We start from the raw sequence: 18,132 nt of genomic DNA, 5'->3' as shown, positions 1-18,132 counted from the left end.
TTTCGTATTCTCAGTGAAGATGAACTGCAGCTCAGTCTTACTAAATGCAGATAATCAATATGTTGATTGAGCTTTTGGCTACCAGAGATCTTTTGATGGGAACGACAGTGATCATGACTTCCCTCTTTCAATGACAAGCCTGTTTAGACTTTGCTACCTACCACTTTGTGAATCAGGCAACTGAAAATACCCACAGCAATTCCTCCAAACTGTCAGCTATTGCTGTGATTCTACCCAGCACCCCCTGCACAAGACAACAGATTAACCATTAGGCTAGATATGTTGAAAATATACAGCTTCAACCTTTCCCCAGTTAGCTCAGAGCGATGTATAGATGATTATTTCAACCGTCAGCTGCCGCATAGACTTAAACCCCTGCACAATAACTCCTGGATTCATCTGCCCCTTGTCAAACTTGCACAGCTTTAGTTTGAGCATACATAGTGTGGCAGTTTCACTGCGGATCTAGAATAATCCAGACGGCTGCTGTCTCTTTGTTAACAGGAAGCAAAACTGATGAGTTTGTAATGCATTTCTTATCAAAGGTAGTTTCAAAAAAAAAAAAAAAAAAAAAAAAAAAAGTGCCCAATCAGTTTGGGTTGGAATGTAACAGAGTATCAAAAGATGGTTTATTCAGAACATCAGTTATTTGTGCAGAAAAAAAAAATATTGTTATATATATATAGAATCTGTTTAAAAGTCACTTTATACCAATAAAATATTTTAAAACAAATTTGTAATTATTACTTGATTTTTTTTTGTAGTAACATATGATGAAATTATTGACTAGAAACTACAGTGTGATGGTGCTTGATAAGACACAAGAATTTTAGAAACTGCAGAGCAGTGTTTGGTTTTTGTCTGAAATGGTAATTCAAATGAAAGAGGATGGCTGTTTTGGTTTCTATGTGCATTGGAAACTCAGGAAAATGCATTTCATTGTTTGCTGTTTTTTTATTATTTTGTTCTTTTCATGCAAAGAGAAACAGATATGCTGTATATCTACACATACTAGCACCATTAGAAGAGCAGGTGAGGCTCACTGACTCTTAGTTGCAGTTTGTGCCTTCTGAAGCAGATAATAAAACATCAAGATCTGAGAATGTCAAGAATGCATCATTTCAGAATATTTTACAAATACTGAATGGTGATTACATGAGACACTCTCTTTGAACAGCACAGCTGAAGAAACATTTTATTTTTTTGGTGCCAGGCTTGCCCCTTTTGGCTAAAGGTACCTGAAATTGATTGACTGTCAAATGAATTGCCTTTTTTTTTTTTTTTTTTTGGTCATTCAATGGTTAAATTTTATACAGTATCTTTCTGTCTTACTTGTCATCACACAAAAGCAATTGAAACAAAGCTACAGGTTTCTTCCTCACCTCTGCTTTTCTCTGAATGCTATTAAAAGACAGTTAACACAAGATGTGGATTGCTGCTGGTCTGGATGTTGCTATATGTTCTATATAGCTGCTCTGATCTTCTGTTAAACTATGATAAAGTTAAAGTTCATGAGCTTTTAGGGTTACACATATATATATATAGAATGAAGGCAAACTGCAGAGGTGTTTGGAAACCCAACAAATTTTTAGCTTGCATCATTTGATAAAAAAGCTCAGGCTATTGTTTTATGGCACTTACAGCTCTTAATTTATTTCTAAGGGTAGAGCAACCCTCTGAGGTTACTGTATAATTTTGATTTTTCCTTGCTCCCTCCAGCTTAACTCTAGAGCATAGATATTCAAAATGCTTTCCAGAGATGCCAGTTGTTATCACTTCTCTATTACTATGACTTCAGACTTCATTTAAGGCTATTCAAATTGTGGCCAATCTACAGTCTATTGAAGTCAGAGAAAACAGTGGACATCAGTGGACTTTAGATCAGGAGTTTTTCATGCATCACGCTTCAGGGCGCAAGCTGATAAAACAGGACAGGAAGAAAGCATTTTTCATATATATATATATAAAGAGAGAGAGAGAAAGAGAGAGTATTTCACAATTGGTTTCGGTATTTTAGAGAAGAAAGGCTTCCAATTTCAAGGACCTAACTTCTTGTTCCTGCGTAGAAGTATATATGAAATGTGATACTGCTCGTACGGAACAACCATCTTCCCTTTCCCCTGAGAAGTGTGCACAATGGAAAAAGAAATATTTAATTCCCAATTAAATCCTAATTTATATTTATTCATATAACTATGATTAAGTCATAGTTCCACCAAACCTCGAACACATTTTCTGGTTTTAATTTTAGTATTTCCTCGTACATTTTTCTTGATTTTGAGAATCTCCATTCTTCATTGTCTTCTCATTTTATGATTCGCTCTGTTATGCAAGCCATTACATTGCTATTGGCAAACTGTCAAATAAAAAGCTACAACAACTAAAAAAACAAACAAAAAAAACCTTTTTTTTGCCCTGTCCATCTCATTATCCAATTGACTTCTTCACACATTGCACCCATACACAATACTATTCGAGTACAGTAAAGTTTACTTTGGGAAAGGGTGAAGAAAGGAAGATATCTAATTTATAGGACTTAAAACAAAACTTTGTCTGTGTTCATGGGGGTGTGCATTTCATGAAAATATCAAAGTCAGGTCACTTGACTTGTCTTTTGAGAGTACACTTTGTAGAATAAGGAAACTCAAAGTCTCTCATCAGGTGTGGTGGGAATAAATATTCTCCCAGTTAAATTTTAAAGTTTGTTACTCTATTTTGACACTCTATTCTGCTGTCTGAACACTGAGGAGGAGCAACAGCAAAACATTATCCCTGTGTCTCAAACAAGAGCTGTTCAGAACCTGTGTGTCCTACCCTGTCACAATCAGTGAGGAGATCCAACTTTAGAGCTCCAGTTCCTGCATCTGGCAAAGTACAATAGGATTGCTCAAAGCCACATGTTAACTGTTTAGTAGAATATCTGATGGCACCATGACTACAAAGACCTACAAAAGACCTACAAAGACCTGACTTGGAATTTCGTTCTGCTACTGATCTTTAACACAGCTGTGGGTTGCTCATTTACAGTCAATGTCATCTGAAGTGAGTTCCTCACTCAGAGCTCTTGCTATGACTCAAGTGGCCAAATTATCTAAAAACATTGCTGATAATGATTCATTTTCACAGGTCTGCAAGGTATAACATGATGAGGTTCCATTGCTGTTTTGAAAGTACATTTAAAATATATCCCATAAAAACATACAACGTGCACATGTGATGAGTAACTTCGTCCTAGAGTGTTTTGTTTAGTTAGTTTAAATTGGACATGAAGGTGTGTATCTCTTTCACATCAGAACAACTTTCTGTACCATATTTTCTATTTTGATTAATCTACTTTTCTTTCCTTAAAAAAACAACCAACAAAAAACAATGCACAAAAACAAACAAGAGAAATAATACAGTGTGAGAAAAAACAAACAAGAGAAATAATACAGTGAAAGGACACTGATTTATTTATGAGTGGTCCTTTGGCAGTTCCCCATGGTATGGCATGTAAAGTCACAAGGAATGTTTTGGCAGGGATTATTTAAGAGTAGTATCACACAACGAATTGTAGTGTTAAAATTTTCCACACCCACAATTGTAAATTCAGTGCATTGTCAAAGACTATTCTTGTTTCAATACATAGCAACCCAAAGTGTATTGCCCTCAGTCCTACTGGCTCAGAGAAGATTTTTGATACCATTGGTAAAGGACATGGGGGCAGAAGTTGCAGTAGGAGTAGAAGTAGGATGTAGTTACTCAGTTCTGTGTAACCGCAGGAAGAATCTGACCTGTTGCTACTAAGCAGGGGAAGTTTCCCCTTTGTGGCTGAATACGCTCAGTCACTCATCAGTCACTGCTAAAACCAGTGGCTTATGTGGACAAAAATAAGCCCCTATAAAATAAAAGATGGAATTTCAAAGCCCACTCATCACCATGCCTTGCTTGTACAGTTTCCCTCAGCTCCATTAAATTCAGTGGGAAAATATACAATGCACTGAAATAACTTAGGGAAAAAAAGGGAGCCCAGGAGACCTTGGTGATTGCTCTGCTCCTTAGGATTAGAAATCTTGTATTTACAGCACAGATTATGTTCCACAGGAAGAGAGAGTTACTCAGTGCATAGGAAAGGGACAGTTTACTTATTTGGAGCAGGCCTCTACCAATCTCAGCTAGGTCTTGCTGCAACTGTTTCCTTCCTAAGAACATTGGGAAGTCTAGATTTCACCCTGCAGATATCTAATGAGAACTATTACTTTGTTTTCAAGTTCAAAGTGCCAATTTATCTCTACATCTTAAATATTTCCACTGCAATTCCAACCTACATATCCTGAAATTTTAAACCAAAATAAACTTTTCCCTAGCCTGTTAATGACAAGTTTAAAAACAGATTTGTGATGAAGATGTTTTTATCAACACATTTCCTGAAAAAGACATAGGAGGTACCCTTGCACATTTCCTTACCAGTATTACATTGCTGAGTATGAAGAGATTTGCATAAACTTCTTATAAATCTATGGGACTGTATTCCTAACTTGCAAGATATTTTGAATTCTTCCTCTGCTTCGTGGTCAGTTGTCTTAGTTTCTTAGTTCTTAGAAATACACAACTTAGAGGACATTGCTGTTATGTTGTGTTTGTTTTTGTTTGTTTGGTTGGTTGGTTTTAAATATTATTATATTTTTTATTCGATTTTGTGTGTGTTTATATATATATGAGGTTAATGTGTCACCAGAATTTTTTTTTTTTTTTTTTTTTTTTTTTTTAATAAACTTTGCTACCATTGAATTTCTTTTCCCTCCTGGCAGTTGTTTACCCTGTACAAAAGGGTGTAGTACTGTCTGTGTCTCTGAACAAGAAGAACTGAAATCCTGACATTTAACTTTAGCTTTCTTATCATCGGCCTTATCTGGCTTTCATCTACATCAGTGGAAAAACTTGCATTTATTAAATGTTAATAGGATCAGGCTCAGTGATCCCCAAGACTCTTTCAGGTTCAGCTGCAATATTCCTTAGGGATGAAGGTCTTCACACTACTGTTACCTGTGAACTCATAATATAATTTTCATATGTTAACTAAGCATAAAGTGCTGTTTATGTACATGTTGGTCTTAGATACACATGCTTACAGAGTATATACCTATTCAAGAACATCTGTATACAATTAAAACGAACCAAAAAAGTAGTCTTTTTTTTTTTTTTTTTCATTTTAAATAGTATTATTTCTTTAGAAAAGAAATACATTAAAAAGTTCTTGGTGGCTTTTCTGGGATACTTATTTCTAAGCTCGCAGCACCATCTGCTGGTTATATTGAGTTTCAAGAACCATTGCTGGTTTTGTATCTTCAAACCTACGTACAAGTTTAGAAAAGGATTTCTTACTGCTGTTATACATAGAAATTGTATTGTCAGAAGACAGATATTTATCACACTGGTTGCAGTTAAACAATATTACTGGAAGTATGCCTTCCATAAAAATGGGGAATGCTAATAGCTGACAAACCAGTTCTCATACACAAAGTACTGTAAGTTGCAGGGTACACATCCAAATTAATCAAATATATTCAACCTCTTGTATTAAAAGCCTATGATGTTTTTATCACTTAGAGATACAAAGTTTAACACTGTTCATGACAGTAATAAATCAGTATTTATTTTTTCCTTAGGTGCTCCCTACTTCAGTGATTTCTATGATGTACTTCAATGTTGTAAAGCTCTATTTTTCTCTGATCAAGTGTATCTAAAAAAACAAAACAAAACAAAAAAAACAACAATATAATCTGGTGAATACATCAATATAACAAAAACCCAAGATAAAAATAACTAAGATTAAATAATGCATAAAAATAAATAATAAATAATCTGCATAATAATAGTAAAAACAGCAAGGGCTAAAACAGAGGTGGAATATAATTCATTGTTATTGAGAATTAGGGAAGTATAGCTAAAAATAACAACAACAACAAAAATGGATATGCAATGTCTGCCTCTGACTGTATCTTCAAAAGAATTAATACTTACACCTCTGCCAAAGCTGAAATTGATTGTTATGGGTAAGCAAGGGCTGGCAATTTCATAAGAGTTGAAAATAAAGCGTAAGGTAACAAATCCAGTGGTGATAACTAATAACAATGTTACTTACAACAGCAGTTTGATCTCTAACGGAGTACTTAGAAGGATCAATGTACTTGACAAGGATCATATTTTTCAGATAAAACCTAAGCAGGATCAAAATATGTCCATACAAAATAAATAAATAAGACTGTTATACATTCCCTCTGATTAAATCTCTAATACTTAAAAATACTACACTGGTAATTCTGAAATACATATAGAAGTTAGGATTGAACTATTTAGAATTACTGTAAGAGGGAAATGCATGCTATCTCATATTTACTTCATGTAAGACTAGCTGTAATGGCATAAAATATGCAGACTAACAACATATGAATGAATAAAATAACGCTGACTTTACCAGCAAAATAAATTGATAGTCTATTTAAAATAGTAACAAATCTGCTTTGCTGTTTTCTTAGAACAAAAGATACACAGAGATGTCAAGCTTGCTTATTTCACAAGGATCAGGAAGATTGCACAAAGAGATCATAATCCATGATGAGGAACAGCTTTAGAAAGGAAGCTTCATCAAAGGTAAATGCATTGTGCTACAAACCATGATGCGCGATATGAGAAGTGAAGGTAGCCTAACAACAGCATCCTCACTGTTAGTACACAGTGGCAAGAGGAGAGGAAAGAAGGTAACGGAGAATTTTGACAGATTATCACAGTATTGAATTAGCAGCACAGGTTGCTTAGCTATGTCCCACAAAACAGTTGGAATGTTCAGGGTTATAGCAAGGAAATCATTTATACCCTGAGTGTAAAATAAAAGGCAGAGGATGCTCATTTCAAAGGAGCTAGCATGATGAAGAAGAAAGAAGACTAATAAGAAACAAACCATCAAAACAAAACAAACAAACAAACAAACAAAAAACACACAAGAGCAACCCTTTAAAGCAAATTCTGTAGAAAATCACCATGATTAATTCTGTTTGATTATCACACCATTTTCATGATAAAGTCCACAATCACCTGGAGAAAGAGGAACTCTCTTCCACAAACTAAGAATTAATATACCAGCTATTATAAGATTTATGGGTCAGTTACTACCATGAAAGTAACTATATCAACCACAAATGCCACAGGATGTCAATATATTTAGAAATTGTGTTGCTGCCAGATGTTTTAAGAGTCAAATACTAAAAGCATCCAGAAATCCAGTGCTCAGGGGACAATGACAGCTATCAAGAAAGCCATCTTCCAAAGGCAAATTGCTTACAGCTCTACCTCTGAGGAGTTTATTTTTTCCTGCTTGTGGAGAAAGAAGAAGGCAGACAAAAGACTCATATGCTAAAGAAAGATTAAAACCAAATGCATATTTTGACAGTTTTTTGTTGTTGTTGTTGTTGTTTTTGTTTGTTTGTTTGTTTCCCTTATGGACAAAACTTCAGGATACTGCCGAGGAATTCTGTGGCACCTGAAGGACAACTCCAGGATATTTCTTGAGGAGTATACAGAGTTTGAGTATTAAGGCTGAATATATCAGCCCAAAGATACAATTCTTGCATTCCTCAAGCTACAATTTGAGATGCAAAACAGCAGCTTATCTGTTTAGCGGAAGTCCCAGTAAAATTGTGGATGAATAAGCTTAAGCATTCATAGATTCAATCAGCCAATGCAAAGACCATTAGAGCTTGATCATATACTAGACATGATAACACCATAAACTTGAGTCAAAAATAAGAGTATATATTTTCATTCAAGGAGGAGATAGTATATTCAGGAATTATTCAGAACAAAAAAGTTCCAAAGACCATGTTGTAATAAAACATGTGGTGGTCACAGAGGAGATCTAATACAAAAATTAAAATAACTGCATGCTCAAAAAGAGACAAATTTAAGTATAGGGTGTTGTAAGAATGGCAGAATTACATGTATACAATAGTGGTGTATTGTAGAGAAAGTACAGGATTCTTATGATGTAAATCAACATGCAGAAGACTTTGGTGCCAAAGTAAAAGAATACTCTTGCAGGATTTCAGACTGATGTTACATCAAAGCTAGACTATCTGATCACAGAGCCTTGGTTTGAGTCTTCACTGTCACTGCAAATTGTGGGTTCTTTCAAACATAACCAAAGACTTTTGCTGAGTCCTATAACTCTCCAAAGTAAAAGATACCTGTAAGTTGGACTCCTTTTATGGAAGATCTTGTCAAATAGCTAGGATTACATTACTGATTCCATTCTCTGCAAATCCTTATGTTATGATTATCACCACAGAACCTGTGATGAATCTGACATCTGTCCCAAGTCTACTGCTCTCTCATCTTTCCTCCAAAGGCATATATTATATGTCTGGATGAAGAAATCAATAAAGTACATCTTGTTACTCAGGACAGTGAGACTCTTGACTGGTAACAATCAAAATATATTCAATGAAATGTTTCAATAAATATATTCATCTTCCCTTAGACATTTTTTTTTTTTTTGTGTAGAACACTAGCGAAAAATCCAGCTAAAAAAAAAATCAGTTTTAAAATCCAGTTTTTCCAGTCTGGAAAAACTTAGGTCTTTACCAAATGAAAACCGATTTAAATTTCTACAGATTTTTCTGTGTGCAAAATGCATCAAAAACAACATTTCCATGCCTACTTTAAACAAAATACAATTTATCAACAATTAAAATTAAATTCAGGTAATACTAAGAAACTGTGCAATCCTACACAATAGACTAGATATTTTCTCTGGAATATCAAAAGCAGTTCTTAGTATCCAAGAATTAGCAAAGTGTATTTTGGTATTTTGTTGCTTGCCCTGTCATTACAAAGCTTATTGGCCTATCTCACAACCAAGTAAAAAAGCAGTAAATCATGACAAAGAGAAAAAAAAAAAAAAAAAAAAAAAAAAGGAAGAAAATTAAAAAAGAACAAGGTGCAAGAATGGCTATGACTCTGATTCCATTCTTGGTTAGAAATATTAGTATGACATCTGAAAATTTCAGGAACGTTTTGTATGTGTTATAAAGGACACTACATTTTGGAAGACAAAATAGTACACCCTGTTCAACTCAGCAGTGTATCTCACTTCTTTTCACCATTCTGCTGCCTCATATTTTAAATTATATTCATTTTCACACTCATGATTCTAAATAAATATTGTATCACTTCTTCACTGTCACCCATCTTATGAACTTATGATCACTGAGAGCTGGAAAGTCCTCTAGCATGTTTTGGTAAATCAGAAATAATTCAATAGAGATAAATAATGAATAATAATAATAAAAAAATACTTGGCAAATGGCATTGGTAATGGAACATATTATCAGTGTGCAACTGTGGATTATTCCTCATGTTACTTATGGAACAAGAATAAGCATCATCTCTACATTAGCCTCAAATGCAGTTGCTTTTACTCTTTGCTATAAAGAATCTTGATTTATTAGCTGATGGAACTTTATCACCCAAATGTTTATCCTGACTTCTAAGTTGCTGTTCCTATATCACAACTGCTATTGTTACTGCAAATCCAAGCGATATGTCTTCTATAGGATCAATAACTACTATAAAAAAGAGGCTAGTTATAAAAATAAACCTTCTACAATTCTAGATGTCACACCTGCTAGTCCATTCAGGCAAAAGAACAACATCTCCATTTCTTGTTGCCACTCTTCCCCCATAGCAAAGCTATCCTCCATAATACTCTCCAAAGCACTCTCTCCATAACGTAATGCTGTCCAACAACATGTACCATTAGAGTTAGAGAGTGAAGATAATATCAGGAAAATGAGAATAGCGGTAGCGGGTTGTTCAGTGCAAATAAAACCTTTTATGCGAGAACAAATGAAGAAAATTGCATGACAAAGACCAGAGATTCTATAACGTGGATTTTTTTTTCCTTTTTTTTTTTTTTTGTTTCAATCAGCAGTTCCTCACAGTGAATAAGGTCTGCATTCCAATTAAAGTTCAGAAGCTGCTAAAAACTGTAGATGATTTTTTTTTTCTTCCAGAAGTCTAAAAAGAGATTCATCCCCATTGATGCAGATAAACAGAATTTATTCATGCCCTCTTAGTATCCCCTTTCACTTTCCTCTCCTCCTCACTGTGTATCTATGACTTCCTTCAGCAAAGATCAGAATACATGAAAATTGGCTTGTGTAGGGAATCACTAGGTCAAAATGATGCCTATTCAGCTTATATTCGGTACTTCAAACATAAGGATCTCAGAGCACTTCTCATCACAAAATATAATACAATATATGGAAAAGGAACGAAAGTCATGTAATAAGTCAGTGGCTCAGTCAAGGTATCTCTGTCTTGTGCCATTTATTTCACTTCTGCCTAGCTAAAATTTCTATTCAAACCAAAATATCTGCAGGAATTTTTAACTAGATGTCACTAGCCACATCTTACACTTTAGTAATGCTTTTTCCGTCCTTCCTTTTCAGAACTGTACTGTACTAACAAGACCTGATCAGTGAAGCATATATGTCTGAAGTAGCATACATTATGTTTCCTAAAGTCACTGATAAAAAGTGAATCACAACAATACAGTATTAAATAATATATAAAATATCACAATGAAAGTGTGTTATAAATCAGTGTGTTATAAAAAGGTCAGCTAACAGAAGCTGGTAAATAGTTTCACAAACAGTAAAAGTACAACTGAAATTTAAGCTAAAGTATTGTCAACATACTTAAGAAATTATATACTATACAAAATCTATGTTTTTTGTTGTTGTTAAATCAATTAAAACTCTTCCTTTTCTGTTCAACTCCCTCCCCTCTACCATAACCTCTCACAAAGTGATCATATAGTATGGGTGCTGGTTTTGGGGCACTTCAAGAACCACACATGAAATTACAAGACAAAAACCTTCTCTTTTTAGGAGACACACAGACAAAAATCATGACCTATGTGTATTGGCTTACACAAATACCTGGAAAGGTTCTAGGAGCTCAGTAGAAAATATGATGACCCAGAAAAAAATTGTCTTGCAAGTTGCCTCTGGCTCCCAGGGTGAGAGCTGGACAACTCTGCTGAACCTACACTGGACTTGATAAGATCCAAAGATCTTTTGTTTTAATTCAATGGACTCTCCTAGCTAAGGAAAGCATTAGTTTGGCTCCTTCTGGCTCCAATTCTAGCATGTACTGAATCACATAGTACGTGAATGAATGGACACACTACAGCTAATGTGACTATTAACCTCATTAAAAAATATATCTAAAATATATTGAATTATCAGATGATGGAAACATTACTTTTTTTCTTTTCCTCTTCTTTTTACGTCATCAGATAGATTAACAATCTGATATATAATGCAAGCACGTTTTAACTTGGTTTGCAGGGGAGTTATCCTATTTTTTTTTTCCTATTAAGCTGTACTCCATTTTAGATATCAATATTATATCATAGTCTGATGTATATTTCAGTAAGTACTTCCTTGTGTACATTACAATAACTTTAGATCAAATGAAATATAGAAGACCTAGGCCAGAGAGAACTTCTTTTTCTATGAACGTGATTGACAATATTCCAGGTCAGGGAACAACTTTTTTCTCTGAATTACAAAAGGATCCAACCAATAAAGACATCAAATGATATATATATGTGTGTAATAAATACAAGAGAGTATGAGAAGTACAGGCTTTACAGATCAACTGTCTATATTAGTTTGGAAGCCATTTGAAAAGAACACAAATTATGCATTAAAGTATATCTATGATTAGGATGAGCTGATAGCTTTCTACTGTTATTGGTTCAATATTAATTTGAGACCTTGCCCAATAACATCAACATAAATTAGCTCAGACTCAAAATGGCAATCAGCATGGGGAACCTATCCTGAAAAGTGGTACTAACATCTTCCCAGCATCAATGAGCTTCTCAGTCCTGCAGCTGTTTCTAAAAGCTTCCTCCCAAAGGTACATTTAAAACTAAATTAAATGCAACTTTGACTTAATTAACGTTTTAAATGATAATGAATACAATGTAGATTCATAGAAGGCATTTACATTGCGTTATAAAACTGATAAAATTTTAATAACTCTTTGTTAATAACTTATGTCTCTCCAGACCCATAAAGCCTAAGGCAGTTGGTGCGGTCTAATCTAGGTTCCTAATGCAGGTGGAATAAGGAGGCAGGAGACTGACTTGACATTTGACATTTGCTCCAAGCTTGCTCAGGATCAAGCCACTGTTTGTTCATAAGTACTTTATTTCATATACTAAAGGTCAGAATTTGGGCTCAAGGCAGGGCTATGACAGAAATGCTCAAGCTGAAACTGAGCCAGCTCTGGCATCTGTCACTTGAAATAGCTCAGAAACAGTAGAGATGGAGAGCTAACCAACTAGCATCTGTCCCACACCAAGGAGGTAACAGGAAGAATCTGCTGCCTGGTGGTAAGAAACTGTCGTGGTGAGTTTCATGACAACCAGCCACACTCAGGAACTAAAAATGAAAACATAATTTCCATGTCACCTTGCATAAGACATGCTGTTTAATTCACTCCACAGGATGCTGACAGCATTTTTTTCTAGCTTGTCCCAATCAAAGCGAGCCACTCAGTAGTCTCTTCCCTGTGACCCTAGTAAAAATCACTACTCAATATAAAGGCCTAAAGGAATTAAATCTAGACTTCCTGATCTCTCCCTTCTTCACCTTCCCAATTCTTCAAAAGATTTGTTGCTAAACTTAGTAGGGCCTCCACGGTGACATGAGACTTCATCTCCTTGTTACAGACATTACAAATTGGGCAGAGCACCCTCCTATCAGCCTAGCAGTATATACCATATCAAAAAAGTCATCTGAAAAGCCGTGTGCTTCATTATTTATATTTTCTGGTCATGAGTAACAAGTCAGATTGTCTGATTTCTACCATTCTACTGCTTGACAAGGAACAGCTGGGGGGGGTATTTTTTTTCCTACTCTTGCATTTCTACATCTCTATATTAATCTATATGCTTGTATTATATCCCAAAGAAAAAGAAATAATTTAGCAGCACTCAGTTTCTATTAAAATATACAACAATAAAAAGAATTAATTTTTTGACTGTTAGACCTACCTACATACTTGAAGTCACCTATCTTAAAATACATTATTTCACGCTACTTTTTCCCCCTGATATATTAATACCTTCTATCCAGTGTCTGAGAAGTTAATATAAAAGTTCCAGCACATTCATACACATAAAGCAATACACAAGACTTGTGATTTGCCAACACCACAGGCTACAGAGCTGGCTGCAAATATGGCCAACCTCTTGCATGTACAAGCACTGACTTCACATATGTGTCTACACCATAAGAACCACCATAGAACAGCACAGGAATCTCCCACTTGGGTATTTTCTTTTCCAATTGTTCCACTGCCTAGTTTTATATGCTTCAGGACACCATTACATAGTTTTGTTAACAGCAGCTTTCTTGAGAGTAGTTCATTCTGAGAAGGCTAATGAAGATTAGTTGGTTTTGTTCATTATCCAATAGCAACATAGACTATCACAGAATCACAGAATTTCTAGGTTGGAAGAGACCTCAAGATCATCGAGTCCAACCTCTGACCTAACACTAACAGTCCCCACTAAACCATATTGCTAAGCTCTACATCTAAACGTTTTTTAAAGACCTCCAGGGATGGTGACTCCACCACTTCCCTGGGCAGCCTGTTCCAATGTCTAAAAACCCTTTTGGTAAAGAAGTTCTTCCTAACATCCAGCCTAAAACTCCCCTGGCGTAACTTAAGCCCATTCCCCCTTGTCCTGTCACCAGGCACGTGGGAGAACAGACCAACCCCCACCTCGCTACAGCCTCCTTTAAGGTACATATAGAGAGCGATAAGGTCGCCCCTGAGCCTCCTCTTCTCCAGGCTGAACAAGCCCAGCTCCCTCAGCCGCTCCTCGTAGGACTTGTTCTCCAGGCCCCTCACCAGCTTCGTTGCCCTTCTCTGCACCCGCTCAAGCACCTCGATGTCCTTCTTGTAGCGAGGGGCCCAAAACTGAACACAGTACTCGAGGTGCGGCCTCACCAGAGCTGAGTACAGGGGGACGATCACCTCCCTAGCCCTGCTGGCCACGCTGTTTCTTATGCAAGCCAGGATGCCGTTGGCCTTCTTGGCCACCTGAGCACACTGCTGGCTCATATTCAGCTGACTATCCACCATCACTCCCAGGTCCTTCTCTGCCTGGCAGCTCTCCAACCACTCATCTCCCAGCCTGTAGCTCTGCTTGGGGTTACTGCACCCCAGGTGCAGGACCCGGCACTTGGCCTTGTTGAACTTCATACAGTTGACCTCAGCCCATCAGTCCAGAGCCTCCTGCAGAGCCTTCCTACCCTCAAGCAGATCAACACACGCGCATAGCTTGGTGTCATCTGCAAACTTACTGAGGGTGCACTCGATGCCCTCATCCAGATGATCAATGAAAATATTAAAGAGGACCAGCCCCAGCACCGAGCCCTGGGGAATGCCACTAGTGACTGGCCTCCAACTGGATTTGACTCCAGTTACTGTGTGCTTCTCTTCACTCTAATTTGCATGAATCATAGAATCATTAAGATCGGAAAAGACCTCCAAGATCATCTGGTGCAACCACCACCCTACTACCAATGTCACTCATTAAACCACGTCCCTAAGCACTATGTCCAACCTTTGCTTAAACACCCCCAAGGATGGTGATTCCACCAGCTACCTGGCAACCTGTTCCACTGCCTGACTGCCCTTTCTGAGAAGAATTGTCTCCTAATTTCCACCTAAACCTCCCCTGGTACAACTTGAGGCCATTCCCTCTAGGCCTATCACTAGTTACCTGTGAGAGGAGGCCGACCCCCAGCTCCCCACAACTTCCTCTCATGTAGCTGCAGAGAGCAGTGAGGCCTGATCTGGGCCTCCTCTTCTCCAGACTAAAAAACCCAAGCAGTTCCCTCAGCTGCTTCTCATAGGACTTGTGTTACAAACCCTTCACCAGCTTCATAACCCCTCTCTGGACATGCTCCAGGGCCTCAATGTCCTTCTTGTAGTGAGGGGCCCAAAACTAAACACAGTGCTCAAGGTACGGCCTCACCAGAGCAGAGTACAAGGGGATGATCACATGCCTGGCCGAATCTACATTACAAAAGAAGTTACTTGGACTGTTCGACCACTGTTCATGCAGCAATCTACCAAAAGCAGCTAAACCTGAAAATATCTGTAGACACACACAAATCTATTTCCTTATTTTTAGAAAGATCATCTCTATTTGTGCTTTTTTTTCTTTTTTTTTTTTTTTTTCCAAACAGCTGCCTATGAGCTCAAAAGCTATTTTAATGCAATTATATTTAACCATAATAGGTTTTTCATCCAGTGAAAGTACAGACAATATTATAGCAGAGAAAATCATTCACAGTGGAAAATTTACTGCAAGTGTTACTTTCTCTACATATTATACAATTAACACACTAAATCCTGCATACATCATTAAATACGTAAATTGATATCTTCTACTTGACATTAGATTCTTACCAACAGCATCAATTCTTACAAAAAAAAAAAAAACAAAAAAAAAACAAAACAAAAAACAAACAAACAAAAAAAAACCTTCTTTTTTCAAGAAGTTTGGTTTGTGATTTTATCTACCTTAAACAAAAAGAAAAGCCTGCTTTTGTAACCCAAAGGAAAAAGGAAAAAAAAAAAGAGAGAGAGAGAGAGAGAGAAAGAAAGAAAGAAATGCATTAAGCAATTGTAGAAGCAAACCAACCCAACTGGGGCACCACGACCAAAGCAAGCCCTGTAATAGTATAATGACCTTTAATGAGTGTCTGGGGAAACAATACAGTCCTAGCATAAAAGACAAAGGGCAAAACCCATCATGGCTCCACTGACACTAATTTAAAATGATTTTCAGAACAACTAAAGAATGTAAGAGAGGTAATCTGATCCACCAATCTGACCTCACTTTGATTCTGGGGCCCTGCTGCTGCCATTTCTAATTGTCAAACACTCTACATTTCACATCTGCTCATATTTAATGAAAAGCTGACTCTCACCGCTATTCTTTGAGTTAACTAGCTCTGTCAAGATGGGCATCATACAACCCCTGTGCACTGCAGAGAAAACACAGTTATTTCTATTGAAGCCATGCCAGTGAAATTTTGCATGTGTGTATATATATATATATATATATATACATATTTAACTGGAAAAGAAAGGCTTCTGCTGGTTTGTAAAGAGCATGAATTGGTATTGATTTTCATAGTTATTATTAACAGTCAAGGGTGAATAGTTGCACAAGGAGAAGAGTGAGTTCTCTTTTGATTTGATGGAGTGATGAAGGGGGAAAAGCCTCTTGAAAGATAGGATGCTAAAAATCCTCAAAGCTGTCAATACCACTTATCCTTAAAAATATATTTAATTTGTTTCCCAATAATACTGATTCTGGTGGCAATAAAACCATGCAGTGGATATTTTTGGCTCAGCAGGCAACACAATCAAAAATGTTTATTTTTTCTGCCTCTGTATAGTCCTAAGTGAACTCAAAAGCTATGATGAACCTACAAATTATGTTGTTTATTTCCTTGCCAAACAAGTGATAATGGCAGAAATCTCACCCATTTGTAAGGGACATAATCATTTAGCCCTGTCTGCTTGCTGTTAGCACCCATACTGGGACCTAACCAGTTAATCTCTGTACTAGTCCATATTAATGTAAACAATAGCAGACATTGTGTTGTGTTACAGAGGCTGTTAGGCCATAGAAGTAACACTGGAAAAAAAAACTTTTCCTTTCCAGGAAAGCTTTGCAGCCACTGTTCATAACAAACAAAAATATTTTGTTGTGTTTTACTCTAATACAGGACTCTCTGAAGAATAAAAACTCCTGTAGCTTAGAATAAAATCTAAAACTGTCTTTTCCCTGAGGTGATGTACAAGTTACAACAAAGCAGATAGAAATGATATTCTGGGTGCTTATACACATAAACAAAGAGAAGATTTCTGGCAAAATCTCTAAGAAATCCTACTAAATTCAACTTAATTGACACAGTCTTCATATATAAAAATACTAACAAAAAGCATAGTATTGTATACATAGTATATACTCCACATTTGTATCTGGAAAAATACTTCAAATGTCAAAACAGCTAGCAAAAAGTCATTCACCACATGGACTACGTACTGCAATACACATATGGCATCAAAAGGCAACCAGATGCGTAATCTACCAACTACATTGTATTCTTAGTACTGGAAGACATTTTTGTTCATGATGACTTGTAATGTAAAGCGGATACGTTTCCTGATAAAAACTCCTAATATTCCCTCTAGATATATCTGAATAATTTGTCAATTCTTCTTTGTTATTTGGATAGGGAAAGGAAAAGAATCCCTGTCCCAAGATACAGTTTTGCCTATTATGGATGTCTGTAGAGGATATGTAAAAAAAATAAAAATCACTAATTAACAGTCTTCCTCAATAGTTCACACTGATAAAGAAAGCTTTAGAAAGTTTTAAAATCCCTACTCAGCCAAAGAATTAATAGATACTTAGAGCTGTTCTAATTTCTCTTTCTTCTCCTTCTCAAACTCTGATCTTTCAAAGAGCTTTGGGGGCGTATTCCAGAATGGTACTATCCTGCAAGGCATATTCCACAGCTAATTTCAAACAGTTTGCATCACAGTTTCCATCAGTCTAGCCCTTCTACAAAAGCACTACAAAAGGTACATCCATTTTATTAAGGTTTCTGCACTTTCAGTATTAGATGGAAGGTCCTGCCATATTAATCATTAAAGACTAAAGACAAAACTAAAGACAATGGTGGCAGTCTAAAATAGAATGCCAGTCTATAAGAAAATGCTAGAAGCAGTTCAGCAACTAAGTTGTATCCTTTATGTTTACTCACTGCCTATTATATACTGCTCTATTGCTAACCCTATTACAGTTGCAAACTTAGCACTCATCACAGATTTAGACACATATCTGTTCCTCCAGTAAAGCATATACTGGTTAATTAATGACAATTTATATAGTATGAATTAAAAATATATCACCAAACTGCACTACTAGGGTCCTGCATGCTATGGCAAGAGCATGCTTCATAAAGAGCACACAAAGCAAAA

At 36.3% G+C, this 18,132-nt stretch overlaps 1 protein-coding gene across 30 annotated transcripts in view; it reads right to left on the bottom strand.

Annotated features, from left to right (window-relative positions):
* The window catches only part of KCNMA1 (potassium calcium-activated channel subfamily M alpha 1), a 470,776-nt gene that overhangs the window by 70,457 nt on the left and 382,187 nt on the right, over positions 1–18,132 (bottom strand). The window lies entirely within an intron of this gene.

Source organism: Aythya fuligula, chromosome 7, assembly GCF_009819795.1.
Source record: "Aythya fuligula isolate bAytFul2 chromosome 7, bAytFul2.pri, whole genome shotgun sequence".
NCBI classification, from domain to species: Eukaryota; Metazoa; Chordata; class Aves; order Anseriformes; family Anatidae; genus Aythya; species Aythya fuligula.
The sequence above is the reverse complement of the archived record's forward strand: the minus strand, read 5'-3'. Positions and strand labels throughout refer to the sequence as shown.